At 39.2% G+C, this 15,892-nt stretch overlaps 1 long non-coding RNA gene across 1 annotated transcript; it reads right to left on the bottom strand.

Annotated features, from left to right (window-relative positions):
* Nucleotides 1–11,829: 11,829 nt before the first annotated feature.
* On the bottom strand, nt 11,830–14,396 carry LOC145470062 (uncharacterized). The gene is made up of 3 exons (XR_014042425.1): nt 14,349–14,396; nt 14,120–14,179; nt 11,830–12,108 (listed from the first exon to the last, which is right to left on the bottom strand). It is a non-coding gene; the product is annotated as an uncharacterized LOC145470062 (long non-coding RNA).
* Between the last annotated feature and the right edge of the window lie 1,496 nt (nt 14,397–15,892).

Here is a 15,892-nt window from a genome sequence, read left to right as displayed (position 1 = left end):
GAATATGTCATCAACAAGTTCAAGAGAGAAATTTACACAAAAGGAAGTGACATTAATTACAAAGCCAGCACACAGAATTAGCCTGACAAAGCTTAGATCAGGATGTCATGCATTACGAATACAAACTGGAAAATATGAAAATAGAGGAGCATTAATCCCAGTAGAAGAGCGAACATGTTTAGTATGCAAAGAAAATTGCATAGAACATGAACAGCATTTCTTGATGTATTGTCGGGGGTATACCACATTAAGACGTGAGCTGCACTCAAATATTTCAAACGCTGACACCCATCACCCCAGTTTAAGTGATAACGAGAAGACAAGTATTTACTTATAGCAGAAAACACAGTTACATCTAAAATAATAGGTAAATATATCCATTTAATGTTTCAAAAAAGAAAAGAGATTCTCGATTCACAAAAGTAATTAGCACTATGAATTTCCCAATTTATTGTATACGGATATGGTAAATATTATTTTGTATTGTTATTAGTTAACGTTGAAACCTTTATTGTAACTAGACCAATACCTCCATTTGGAGAGTAAGGCGCAATAAAGATATACTATTATAACTATTACTCACTCACTCACGCACGCACGCACGCACGCACACTCACTCACTCACTCACTCACTCACTCATTTTCTACATGACGATGGTGTAATATGTTGGTGGAGGACTCCTTGTCACGATATAAAATAAAACGGGCAGACGTTCAGGACAAGAAACAGTCTTGGACTCAGTCCTGTTCAACAGAAGAGACATCACGTTATGTTTATAAATGTAAAATTACTCTCCCTCTTGCATTTATATTCACAATTAACAAGAACTTCCTCTTCTCAATTCGGAGAATTGTTTTCTTAATTGCCCGGTAGTTTTGAGAATTCGTGAACGATTTACATGCTCAAAGTTTAAAAAGGTTGCCCAGGGAATTTTTTAAAGTGCGTCAAGCGCAGTTTTCTTCTCAACCCCAAACATCCAGCGACTGAATTTCTAAAACACTGGAAGAAATTATTGGAAAATTCTCCCGATCTTTTCTGTCCGAACAAGTTTTTCGCTTTGCTTTATTACATAAACGCTTCAGGAATAACCTCTTTTTCTATCTACTCAGCTTGTTTATTTTTCTTACTATTTTGAGTAGTTTTTTTTTTTCCTAATTAAGTTCATTGTTTTAATCTTGTTTTTCTTTTTGTGAATCTGGCAAAGTATAATGGTTAGTGGGTTGGTTGGTTGGATTTTTATAAGTTTGTTTTGATTCCATTAGCAAACCACTCTCTCTGAGATAAAGGTCGTCCTTCAATTGACTGCCCTGCACACTGCCAATTTTCTTGTTTCATCCATGGGTTCAAAAACCGCCAATACAAGACTAAGACCTCTGCAATCTCCTTTTATAATACGCTAAAATAATGTGGAAATTGGGTGAAAAGGAAAATTATTTCAGCACATTTTAATTTGTGAAAAAAATTATCAGTTTACTTCTAACATTATGCTCTGATTACCTTGCTCGTGGACTGCGCATCCTCGCTTCGCAAGATTTCAGCGTACGTAGCACACATAAGAAACTGGAAACTTTATCTTTGAGGTTAGCTTGCCAGACAGGTCTTTTTTTTGTTTCGGTCAATTCTTTTAAGGTGGCCTAACAATAGCTTTTTTCTTTGCTAGTCTAGCGATCATGAACATAGGCCAAGATAAAGTACCACCCGAAACCTGAACTAAGCCAGTACTCGAGAAAATACAATTTTGGCCTTGAGAACGTTTCTTTCTTCTTTCTTGACTTCTCTAGGAAAGAGCGAAGAGTCGACTCTGCTAGCAGGAACACATCTCCTTCGCAGAGAATGTGGCCCATTGGTTGTATTCAACAACTCATGTAAACGTTTGCCCCTCGTGTAGACAACTCGAATTGGAACGTTTTTCAAAATGGCTAGCTGAAGAAATCAGTCTATTGCGACCTGTAAAAACATAAATATTGCGCTGTTCGCAGTCGCTATACTGAGTTGGAGCGAGCTGAAGTGTGTCACGAACCATATATCAATTATATGTTCTGTTGACGTTTTTGGCTAACTGGGTTTAAGTGAAATTCGACAATGGCAGCTTTTATCACAGTTTCCCATGCAAGAGTTGAAAAACGTTCTGTTGTTGCTTTTGGCTAATTGAGTTTTTAAGTCAGATGTCAAAAGGCTTGAGAAAACATCGTCAGACACAGTTTAAGTCGCAACAGGTGCAGATTTTCCCAGTATGTAAATCGCTTCAACGTACCTTGCTCCTTCCATTTCGAAATGGGCGTTTGCAATAGTAACGTTCAGTTCTCTTAGGCCATTTTCTATGGATGTCAATGTATTTCTCCCCTTTTTGACTCGATCTGTTAATGCTAATCTGCTTTGACTACTAACTTAATCATTTTTAAAAAAAGTGTTTTAAACTAGTGTTGACTTTCCACTTTCGCCTAAGTGGTTTTTAATAAAGATAAACAAGAACTACTTAGGGTAGTTTTGGTTTTACTACAACACATGTCGGCGTGTCCTCTTAAATGTTCATCAAAAACTCAGGTTCACACTGTTTTTTAACACTGTTGTTGTATCGAAACAATTTTCTTAGTCTATTCTCTGGCGGTAAAATATAGAGTTAACTGTCTTCTGTCTGTCTGTCTGTCTGTCTGTCTGTCTCATCAGTGACTAACCCACAGCAGGGAGCGCTTTGCAAACAAGTTTGTTTTCAGCTGCATGGAACTACCAAGGTGAGAGATCCACACGTTATTGTAGAGAGTATTTAAAGCGAAGATCGTGGTTCATTGTTTTATCAGCCACCGGCACAAGATTTTACAGAGCAGGTCGTACGATTTCTAGACTTGGAGCATCATTGCCTCAGGCAAGTGTAAGGTTAGAATTAACTGATTCATAAATCACGCCTTAATATTTTTCAGAGGCGATGCTTCATCTCAACTTAAACAAAATGGTTAGGAACTGAAACTCTCCCCCTGTTTCAGATATTTAACTGTGTTCCCTTTGGTCTGTGCTCAGCATCGAAATCAAAAATGTTTTGTTAAACATTTTGGTGAATTTTGATAAAATATATATTGACTATTTTCATTGATTTCGAAGAAAAGGAACGAAATTCAGTATGTTGGGAAAAGAATTTTTTTTAATTATCTTTTATCTTTTATTATCTTTTAAAATAAGGTTCCATGGTTTACGCGGGGTAGCTTTGGCTTATTCAGATTTGGGGAAAGAAGGCCCAGAACGTGATATATGAAATACGTGAGACCGAGTTCGACCATATGTCCATACGGAGAGAAAAGAGTTAAAAATACGATGCACAGTAGGGAATTTGAGCATGGAAATGCGATAAAACACTACAATCAATCTCGAGTGTTTGATTAATCGTCTCAATCAAAACTTAAACTAAGGAGAAAACAAAGAAATAAAATCGTAAAAATCTATACTGATTAAGATCAAATATCTAAACATTGGCAAGGTTATGATTTGATTTCTTTTAACTTGATGAGTTATTAATGAGTTTGAAGAAGATTGTTTGCAATGAAGCAAGACACGCAAGAAGCATTATACTATGTAAATAGATCATTTGAATTTAAATCTGAGAAAACGTAGAATTATTTGGCTGCCTAACACACCCCGGCGAAATAGTTTGGCTAAAATATTATGAGGAGTGGGGCCCATTTGAGGTCGATTTGACAAGTCGCCTATTCAGAATAAGGTAAAGTTGGAGTAGCTTGAAAAGCCAATGGGATGTAATATTTTACTGATTATTTCTTAAAGGCGTTTTGTTGAGAACAGATAGCTTACAGAAGGTGAAGACAAAACGAAGGTTAGTACATTCAATAGGAATTTTTGATTGTGCTTGATGCAGTTGTCCTCTTATACCTAACCAAGAGACCACCCTTTGTAACGCGCTGCTTAAACAACGGTAAAAGCAGTAAATTTCCTTCATGTTTAGATTTGACAAAAATTGTAGGGAGAAAGTTAACACCCATATTAGACAGGAGACAATGGTTGTTGACCATTCACCCAAAAATTTCGGAATTTTCGATCAGAAAGTAAATGGTGAGACAATTTTGGCTCGAACGATCGAAAAATTTCAGAAAAAAAAAACGAACGTCTTGAAAGGAAGTCCAAAATTTCCAACCGAAATCCGAATGGAAAATTTGCTTGCATTTGCAATTCTTCACCACCATCGTGGAATTATGATCAGTTCGAACCCGTCCTACTCAGGCTCTTTCGGTAAATTGAGGATTGTGAAGTAACTGGTAAGTCGCCAAACTGAACGGAACATACCATCAGGGATTTTTGCTTACCATTTTCAGCAACCGTTGACGAACCGGTTCCCCCGTGTAAATGGTAAACAACCACTTTTCATGCACTACCTTCTTTTTATAAAAGATCACCTATTTCTTTTCTTCTTTTAGCCTACGTTTATTGTTTTTCTCCTGGTGATGGTCGTCTTTCTGACTGTGGTCACCGAAACAGATAGCAAGCCTGTAAATGAGTACGATTACGTAGAAGGAGCTAAGGCTGTTTACATGAAGAAAGTACAAGATGCCTCGCGTTCGTTGGACCAGGCTCTGAAGAGAGAGCCCTGGGAATGTTGTTGTGCCAGATGTTATCCCTGGTGTGTCTGCTGTTGCCCAAAGCCTGAAGTTTAAAAAAGTTAACCTCCGAATAAAAGCAGCTATAGAAATTATAATTAAACCAAAACTATCATCAACCAAAAGGCCAGTTAGTTAGTTTTTCGAATGCTTGTTGATTGTATGACTGAGAATGATGGTAACACCAAAATTAAAACAGGAAAGATCGAATACTTTGTTTGTGTACCACTGAGTTGCGTAATAAGTAACTCGGACGTCTCTCAGCCTTCACCCCTCCCCCCTCCCCCACCTCTCAGTTTATGGTCTGCTGACCATGTAGCACGTTTAAAATAGTACGTTTTCGTTGTTTAATTAGTATCCATGTCGATTAGGTAACAGCGAAGTGTATTATCGCCTCAACAACAGTGATGGAAAATTAGGGGAAAAATTTATTATAACTTATTAAAAGCTGAATCATTGGATAATGCAATTTCAATAGTTTTCATTGGCTTAGCCCTCGCGGTGTATTTAATAATCATTCCACGAGCGAGGGTTGGATATATAAACAATAGCCTCCATTTGGGGTGAAAATATGCTTGGATATTTGTCCACGGACATAATCTGTTTGCTTTGAGGAACGGATAATGTCCGCAGACAAATGTCCGAGCATATTTTTGCCCCAAACGGAGGCTATTGTGTTTATTATCCTTCAAATATTTTTCGCAAGCACGCGCGGTTTTGAAAATTGGGGAATATCCTCGGATATTCTATTATTAGCTGGGGAATATTCGCTCACGTGACGCGTTTGGCCCAATCGCGCGCGAGCGAAAATATTTGATGGATTATAATGCTTATTTCAACACAACGAAGAAAGGCCAGAAAGACCAAGTCCGAGAACTCTGTTGTAAGCATAATTTTCCACAGACTTAAAAGAGGTTTTTCAGCCTTTTATAGAATTTGAAAAAGTTTAGCGGACTATGCATAGCTTGTATAACTTGTAATTTTTAATAAAACTGGACAAGTATTTCCAGGTTTCCTTTAATGGAATTTTTTTTCAGGGCTTTGAATTGTCAACGTCATGCTCTTGACAGTGCCCCTTTAACTCCATCCTGAATCCAGTCAGAAGCTCTGATTAATCAGCTGGCTTAACTGAATGATATAATGTAAACAAGTTTTTAAATTGTACACACTGTATAATTCAAACACTTTATTACAACTTTGTTAAAGCACTTCATTGCAACTGAATGAATTCAAAGTTTTGTAGCAGTTTATTTCATTTATCTAAGCCTTTCCTATGTTTTTTCCTTTGTTGTTGTCAAACTAAGTTCATTCCTTGTCGGTCAGTATGAACTGAGTTGGGACTTGAACCTGTACTTTCGTCGCCCCACCATGGCATACTTCTCTGTTAATTGGGCTTTTTCGCTTAGTGTTAGGCAACTAACCAAGCGATCACACAACGTACTGAAATATCATAATATCTCAAAAGAAACACAGAATAGCCATTAAGAAACATAGATGGGCAAAACTGGAGAAGGCTAAAACGGACTTCATTTGGGTAAACTTGAAAAATGGCGACCCGACTTCAATCAATCTCCCATCAATTTGCCTGAAAGCTGTGGTCATTTATAATGCTCGGAAATCATCCTTGTTTGTTATGTGTCTGTTGTTTAGCCAGAGTGCTTCTCTACCAATTCAAATCTCATATTCAACGAAACTAAACAGAATTGCCATAAATGTTGTGACCTGGTCTTTTTGATGTCATTCGATCCAATCCACGGGGCACCTTCTAGATGGGAAAAGACTCCACCAGTCAGTTCGAATCCGCCTTGTCCCATCCAAAGTTATTGGTGGGAAATTGAAGCTATAATTTTGTGTGCATAACCTCAAGTCGCTGAATTACCGTTGTCGTACGTAATTGCAACCACGTCCTTGTGCACAAAAAAGAAGATCGCTTCCTCGAGCTGTCAGAGAAAATGTCAGAGGGAATGTCAGAGAGTGATTTAAATACGAAATCAAACTTAATGATTGAATGATAAAACAATTATTGAACTCGGTTATTGCCAAACTTGGTGTCTCGCAGATCAATTATTTGCCTCAGCCCTCGGTAAATACTCGATCTGCTTGCCACTGACAAATCACGATATTTTGCTCAACCTCGATCAATAACTGTTAATTGCTTGGTTATGTTATGGTACTAAAGACCTACATGGTTTTCATTTCACAGGTGTAATCTATTTGGCACCACGAAACAGCAGCAGAAAATAGAAAGATCCATGGAAATATTCTCTAAGTACTCTAAGAATTGGAGCGGGCACTGTCCCGAATGTTCCTACACGATCGCTCTTGAAGATTTTCTAGTAGTTTTATGGGGGCGTGTTTAAAACACGAAATGGCGAAATGACGAAATGACGAAATGACGAAATGACGAAATGGCGAAAAGGCGAAATGGTACTGAAGTTAAGAACCAAAGTTGTAAGATATTATCGCTCCACTGAAATCTCCAGCTGTTTCCGAATTTATTCTGTAGATTAATCCAGACAAATAAAAGAAACATCTACAATTACAAATTAGCCGTCACGGACCTTTGGGTAATTTGGATTCCAGTCTCTCTCTGTTAACAGGGTGCGGTTTGAGACGCCTAGAACGTTCTTGATCAAAATGGCGGCGTTTAGTTTTGAACATGCAGCTAAATACAGGAATTGCACCCCATTAAAGAGCTGACCATTCCCAAGTCAGCGCAAACTTAAGCTAACCGAAACGCTACTCAGGCTAACCGGAGTGCTGTTCAGGCTGACCAAAGTGGTATTTAGGCTAACCGGAGTACATTTTTGTCTGGTGCAATTCCTGTCTTTAGTCGCAAATAGTTTTGACATCTGAAGAAAACGATTTGTTTATCTCATACTTACCATCGAGCAGCCGCTATGACGTTATGCTTTGAGCTCCAGCAATCACATGGAATGGATTCAAGTGAATAGTGTTTGTCAGTCGATGATCTTATAAGTCTGGTCCGTTGAACGTGATTGGTCAGTATAGCCATGATGGTATTGGCTGAAAGACTCGTGTAAAGTTTGTCATCAGTCATTGGTGGGTTTCGATCCGTCTATTGTTAGTCAAGTAGGTCGGTTTTGGTCCGTGTATTGTTAAGTCGGTCTGTTAGAAGTCCGTTTGTCGGTTTCGTTTCTGTCGTGGATAAGTCGTTTGTAAGGCGCCGGTAGTTGTTGACATCTGTTAAGAGGCGTTTGTTCTAGGTTAGTGTACCAGCTTTCCAGAGTCAGTCGTTGAAAATAGTTTGTACTGTAGGTTAAGCACTGAGCAGAGTCCCAGTCAATGTTGTGGTTTGTCAGTTGATGATGTACAGCAATGTGATTGTTGGCATCACCATTTCTCGTGGCTCGTTTGTGTTCAGTCAGTCTCGTGTTAAGGTTTCTGCCAGTCTCACCAATGTAGGAAGCCTGGCAGTCGGAGCATTTGATCTTGTAAACTGCTCCCTGTCTGTCGTTAGGTTCGTCTCTGTCTTTCACGTTGGTCAGTAAGTGTCGTAACGTAGTTGTAGGTTTGTGGGCTACACGAATGTTGTAGGGCTGTAGAATCCGCGAGATGGTCTCAGAAGTGCCCTTAATGTAAGGTATAGTCACTGTAGTAACAGGCGTAGGGTTCCTGTTCGTAGCGTCAGCTTCAGTAGGTTGGTAAATGTTTCGTCTAATAAAGTCAGCGTTGTAGTTGTTTTTGTGAAAAACACGTTCAAGGTATCTGTTTTCGTCACGTAAGCTGTCCGGTGTGTCACAAACTAGTTGCGCTCGTCTCGTCAAAGTCTTTATAGTCGTGGCTTTGTGTGAAGTCGGGTTGTAGGATGATTCGTCAAGTAATCTGTCGGTATGCGTCGGTTTTCTGTAGACTGTCGTTCGTAGTTCGTTGTTGTCGCGGCTTACCAAACAGTCTAGAAAAGGAAGTTTTCCATTTTCTTCGATCTCTTTAGTAAACTGGATGTCGGCGTTCTGTTCGTTTAGGTGGTCGTGAAATCTTCAATTTCGTCTTTGTGAACGGCGGTAAAGGTGTCGTCAACGTAGCGTAACCAAAGCGGTATCGTTTGTCGGCAAGTTGCAAGGGCGCGTTCCTCCACGTGTTGCATCACAATTTCTGCGACAACAACAGAAACAGACGACCCCATTGCTGTTCCATGCAACTGTTTGTAGTGTTTACCGTTGTACTGAAAGTAAGTCGATGTAAGGCAAAGGTTCAGTAAGTCCATGATGTCTTCTGTAGGTAACGGCAGTTCAACAGTAGATTGTTGTATAGCGGTCTCGGTACACTGTAATGCCAATTGAAGTGGAATACTAGTGAACAGTGATTTCACATCAAAAGACACAAGTTTGTAGTCGTCAGGTATCTGTACTGTCTTAATAGCGTCAATAAAGTTCTCCGTAGATTGTAGTTTGCGTCTTGATTTGTCAGTAAGGGGTTGCAGTATGGTCGTCAAGTACTTAGATAGTTGATACGTAGGGGACCCACAGAATGACACTATAGGTCGCATCGGTATACCAGGTTTGTGCAGTTTCGGTAGTCCGTAAAGTTTCGGTGGTTGAGGTACTGAGCACCTCAGTCGATAGTAGCGTTGAGTGTCAATAGCGTCAGTCCTTTTAAGCGTAAGTATTTTGCTGTTAAGTTTACGTTGAAGTGCTGGCGTCGGGTCGCGTTTAAGTTCTCCGTAAGTTTGTTTGTCGTTAAAAAGTGCGTCCATTTTGTCAAAGTAGTCAGTCTTGTCCATAACAACAGTGACACGTCCTTTGTCGGCTGGTAGTATGACAATGTTGTTGTCGTTTTTCAGTCGTTTCAGTGCTTGCTGTTCGTCTTTTGTCAAGTTATTGTCAGGTATAGAGGCTGATTGTACCGTGGAAGCAATTCTGCTTCTGATGTTATCCTTGGCAGATTCTGATAAGTCTCGCTGACGAGACAGAACCGCCTCAACACTAGATACAATAGACTCGGTCGGTATCCGTTTAGGCGTCACTGAGTGTTTTAGTCCGTAGGACAGTACGTGAGTCTCGGTTTTGTCTAAGGGACGGGAAGAAATATTCCTGACCCAGTTGTCGTCAGTTTTCGGTCGTTTTCTGTCTTTATTGCGTTGAAGTGTTGTCAGTTTTCGTTCTTGTTCAGTACGAACGCGGTCTGTGGTGAGACTGGCAGAAACCTTAACACGAGACTGACTGAACACAAACGAACCACGAGAAATGGTGATGCCAACAATCACATTGATGTACATCATCAACTGACAAACCACAACATTGACTGGGACTCTGCTCAGTGCTTAACCTACAGTACAAACTATTTTCAACGACTGACGACAGAAACGAAACCGACAAACGGACTTCTAACAGACCGACTTAACAATACACGGACCAAAACCGACCTACTTGACTAACAATAGACGGATCGAAACCCACCAATGACTGATGACAAACTTTACACGAGTCTTTCAGCCAATACCATCATGGCTATACTGACCAATCACGTTCAACGGACCAGACTTATAAGATCATCGACTGACAAACACTATTCACTTGACTCTGAAGATGACTTCCACTCAGGTTGTCGAAACGTCAGTCACCAACAACAGTTCTTTTCAGAACTACACTCACCCGGACGATCACACTATACGAACTATTTATACACGATATTTGGCAAACATGTACTTTGGGCACTTTGCACAGAAACGGAGTGAAGTTTGTTGGATGTTTATATCAAATAGATACAAGGCAAAATTTGTAAACAAAACAATTACAAGTACCAATGCAGAAAAAAACAATTCTTCCTCGGATGAAAGTGACCACACTCCCACCCCTCTCCTCCTGAACTCAAAAATTTAATGCTCCGTCCCGAAACAGAATAAATCGGGCAACAATAATTGCAACTTTTATTGGAGTGGTTATATCTTATAACTTTGGCTCTTATCTTTAGCACCATTTCGCCATTTCGCCGTTTCGTCATTTCGCTATTTCGCCATTTCGTGTTTTAAACACGCCCGTTTTATGGCTTACGTTTCTGACAGAACTTGCTTTTACATAAAATATTCCGACTCCCAGTCAAAATTCCGCCCTTGTTGGCAATTTTTTTTAAGGTGATTCCCTAGTAAAAGAACCCGCCATAGATTTCCGATGAAACTTGGTATGTTGTTGTTACAGGGCAGAGAGATATTAAAAACGTAGTAAAAAGAGGGGGTCACCGTGCTTGTTTTCACGCCACAGTCATGGCAAATACAGTTATTTAGGTGACTTTTGGTAATCTCCGTGCGCAACAAATAAGCTCGATTATTTTTCAATGCAGCGTGTTATGTCACACAGAGTTTGACTTCCTTTGATTGTTTATTCATCTACTTCCCAGAAAAAATGTCTTCAAATACCCTGCATTTTTTTATCCTTTAAAGGAAACATAATTTAGACATGCGCTGTTGGGCCCGTTATGTCTCCCTCTGTAGTATTTATTTAATTTGCCAAAAAAGTAGCCATAGATCTCTGCTAATTTTTTTCTCAGTTATTGAGGATATTGTTCTCATTAAAATTATGAAATAAAAATGTGGGGGACACCGTGCTCGTTTAAGAGAAAAGGAGCATTTATTTCGCTATCGAGCTCAGTTTGAGGGAAATCTCTTACGTTTTGTACGTCTTGTTAACCAAGCTTGCTCGGAACCGCACAGGGGAAATATCTGTCCTCGGTCTTTTCTGTGCGTCAAGACCTCGGCCGATATTGCCAGAATTAAAACCTAGGAAACGAAAAACAGAGATTATTTTGAAATCAGGTAGTAAACCATTTCAAGGATCTTCATGACAGTTTGGATGAGATGCTAATATCACTGGCAAGCGTACAGTGGAACATTTTTATCATATTTGTCTTCAAATCTACTTGGGAACTGTTACATGTGGACGAAGAAAAATCTGCAAGACTCAACTGACATCTCTGAGAATTGATCACTGAGATATACTACCTGGTATCGTTAATTTGTCGTGTTGCAAATGATTTCAGAGACCCGACGTTTTTGTAGAGATTATAAATTACAGTTTACTCCAATCAAGAGATTATCAAGGTAATCTCCAAAATGGAAATTAAAGGGTTTTTTTTTCCAAGATTTTGAACAAAACTTTAACTGTTCTAGATATCTGAACGTTAGCAATGAATTTCAAGTAAACCCTGATATTATGATACTCATTTTATTTTCCTTCTGTTACTTTACATCACAGTGGTTGGCTTTCAGTAATCTTATGCACAGCAACAGCTGCACGAATCGAGACAATCCGGACAGCAACAGAATTGACGTCCCGTGTCTGGGGCATCCGTGTCTGGGCCATCGTCATCAACCTCATCAACATCATCGACCTCATCATCTTCCTGTAAGGAACGCGAGGCGCGTAGGAGCTTCTTCATATACACAGGCTTGGCTCCCTCCACGTATTTGTATTCATTTGCAGCTTTGCAATCTGTCTCGGTGACCATAATCAGAAAGGCGACCATTACCAGGACACCCACAATAACCAAAGGCTAAAAGGAGAAAAGGAGTTAGTTGTTCCTCATCAACGATGGGAAGGATCAGATGTAGATTGGCGGTACTCTAAATATAGTTTGCGAACAATATTTTCTTTGTATGTATAGTGACAAGAGAGCATCAAGGGTCAGAAAAAAACCTCAATATAGGACTTACTCTCAAGGTAATCCCTCTTAAGTTATTTTGAGACTTCCTCCGGTTTGTAAATCCTAAAGGCTGGTTTTCACTAGCTACGGAGTCGTAGTCGGAGTCGTAAGAGCGTTTACGACCTAGTGAAAATCGAAAATCGAGTCGTAAGGGGAGTCATAAGCTCGACGGAATCGGAGTCGGAAGAATCAGTACGTTTCCATTTCTTCCGATTCCGTTTACGACTCCGTAATTTATGATCCATTAACTCGGAGTTCGAAGCAGAGTCAGAAAAACCAACCAATCGCCAGGCCCGGAATCGAACATCGTGATTTGTTTATTCTTCCGCTTCTGCTTGCGACTCCGACAATGCAGTTTTCAGTAGATCGTATGCGACGGAGGTATAAGCGGAATCGATGTTCTGCTTCTGACTATGTCGGTTTGATTTTCACTAGATCGAATCACTTTAGGCTTCTGATTACGACTGCGACTACGACTCCGTCGCTAGTGAAAAACAGCCTTAGGAGGGTTTGGAAAAAGCCGACCCCATGACGTGTATTTAACTTTTGTTGAAAGGCCAAGTGGCTTTACGCACATTGTCATCCTCCCAAAAACATCCAATCAACGCGCGTGGAATATTATCCGCGGAGGAACTGGGTACATGTCTCAAAATAACTTTTGAGGATTACCTTGGGTATAAGGCCTGTATGGGATCGAGATGAACTCTCCTACCCTTCTCCCTCTGTCAACAGTGTCTATCAATAGTCATACCCATCAATCAGCAAAAGAAATACTGAAAAAAGTGGTGCGCATTTAGTACAAAAAAACTGTTAACGATTAGCTTGCTTCCAGACTACTGTTCTCTCAAAAATCAGACAGAGAATATGGAGGGAGGGTTTTAAGACGAGAAGGTTTCGCCTCAACCTCTTCTCGCACAGAAAGTCCTTTTTGTGTTTGTGTTCATGGCAGTAAACCCTTGTCGGACCCTGACAGAAAGAGGCTAACTTCAAGCAGTGTACTCAAAACCAGGAACAGCAACGCCAAACAATCAGCAGTCAAGATTTAAGATACAAGATGTAAATAGAACTTGGTATCGAAGAAGGAGTCTTGGCTGTGAAGACGTAAGCAGACATGGCCATAAAGCTGTAAATTAGTGTGTATACTGGTGAACTTAAGAAGGTTGACTTGGTTCCCAGCGATCGCGCAACAATAGATGCAGGCAAGACTGCTCAACACAGTACAGTGCACTTAAGTCTAGCTCAGGCAAATGAGTTAGCAGAATTTGAGAATTGTTTCTTAGTACATGCCGCTCGATCGACTTATATGCTCTTTTCCCTATTAAGGATTCCTTGGCGCATATGAACTCACTAACTGCGTCGAGCAGTCACATTAAAGCATATCAAAGATGCAACCAACCACCCTCCAAAGTGAGTATCATAAGGAATACTCAACGAAGAAATCACATCGACTCAGAAAAAATTCCGAGTTCCAGATGAGATTTGCACCCACAAGCCTCCGTGATCTAGCCGGACGCTCTAACCACTGAGCTACTGGAGACTCTATGGTGAGCAAAAGTGAAATGTGAGCCTTTGACTAGAACTGCATCGCGCGGTCACACAGCCAAATGTTAAGTTAGCGCATATGAACTCACTAACTGCATCACGCAGTCACATTAAAGATGCAACCAACGATGTCAAAGATGCAACCAACCACCCTCCAAAGTGAGCATTACAAGGAATACTGAGTTTTTAAGTTAGAATTTTGTTTAACTGACTATAAAAAAAAGATTCGTAGGTTTCCCTTAAAGACAATTTCGCTCTTTTTTCCGGTTACTAAATGTTACAGTACAGGTGGATTTCAGAATGGTTTAAATGTACCTACCTTCATTTTGACTTCACTGGCTGTAAACTGAGTATTGATCTCAAAAATAGACCTGATCCCCTTAAAGAAAAAGAAACAAAGAAACCTTACGAACCAGCGCACCAAAAAGAGACTTCTTGAAAACTACATGAACAATATGCGCAGCATTGCGCGCACTGTGAATGGTTAGGTATGTCCTTTTTCTCTTACTAACAAAGACATTTCAAAAAGAAAACTACGATTTCCTAACCTGGCAGATAAGATGTATAATTCGTCTTGTTCTTTTTCTTCTTCTTCTCGCTGCTTTCGACAAATAAACTACTGACCTTGAAAATGACAGCTATATATAGCTGTTGATATATTATCCTTATTATATCTAATTGATATCAATGTGTCATAGTAACCAATAGCGTTGAGGACTAAAGTTATCGACCAATTACAACTCCATCCCTAACGCACGTCATCCTTCCATCTCTCAGTATAATCCTCTTCCGTGTGTTTTTACAGTTAATAATATTCCAGCAAGTAATATTGTAACCTCATAACGACCTTCTATTTAGCAGTGTACGACTTTGCTAATTACGTATGTAGTCAAAATATCACAACACGATATTAAGCCACAGATTGCATAAATATTATAGGCGTCGTCAGGACGACTCTGGGTTTCCAAAATATCCCGCGTTCCCTGTTTTAACTCAAACTATAAACAATTTATAGTGCAATTTTACTTACATTTATGTAAATGCTGCAATCTGATTGGCTGAGCTATCGTGTACCGGAGATCATCTACAAAATGACGGGGTTTTCTTGTTTTTCCTCAATCTCGGTGGAAGGTTTAGAAAGATCAACTTATAATTTTATTCCCAGCGAGACTTTAAAAAGTACATTTACACTTACTCGACCTTAAAACTGAACATTCTTAAAACAAACTGATATGCGCGCGTACAAAAGTGCAAAAACAATTGGAAATTGTTATCTGAAGGAAGTCTAGATAGAGCTCTGATTTGAAAGTTGAGGAGGCGGAGGCCCAATTATTTATCACCTTAAATCAAGATTTTTGTTTTTTCTTTGTTTTTGAATGGAATTTTTATTTACAACTTGAACACTTACACTACTTACATTACTGATGTTACAATTACATTTACACTTACAATATACTTGCTACTTATGCTACTTATACTTACACTACTTATACAATTTTTTTTTTTCTTAAGTGTTTAAAAGAAAAAATTCCTCAAAAATTCTCCATTTTTTCTTAAACAGATTGATGTTACTCGATTTAAAGGAAATATACTTTTCGGTTTGATATTTATTTAATAAAATTCTTTCAAAGTGGCTGAAAGATGGTTTCGTTTCTTTACACCGGCAAGTCCACAAGTACGTTTTTCCTAAAATGATTATATAGTTTAGCAGATCCATCTCCCCCGTTAAAAATTCTAAAATAATCTCGCGATAATCTAAAGAGAGGTAAACGCAACTATTAAGTTTATTTAAATTTTTTTCACATATCTCATTCCAAAAGGAAGTAGAAAAAGAACAGACAAAGAAAATATGAGATATGGTATCAGTAGTCTGATGACAGAAGGAGCAGTTGGGGTCAGAAATATAGGCTATCTTACAAAGTAATTTATTTGTATATAGAAGAGAATTCAGTACTTTATACTGAAAAGAACGTACATAAGGTTCATTTGCAACTCTCAGTGGCATCACGAATGCTTCCGAAAGTTGCTTATCCTCTAGATTAAATTCTTCTCTCAACTTGGCCCATTTCTTTGGTTTTTCGTATTTTTGCTT

Source organism: Orbicella franksi, chromosome 15 (genome assembly GCF_964199315.1).
Source record: "Orbicella franksi chromosome 15, jaOrbFran1.1, whole genome shotgun sequence".
Lineage (NCBI taxonomy): Eukaryota > Metazoa > Cnidaria > Anthozoa > Scleractinia > Merulinidae > Orbicella > Orbicella franksi.
This window is presented reverse-complemented; position numbering and strand designations above follow the sequence as displayed.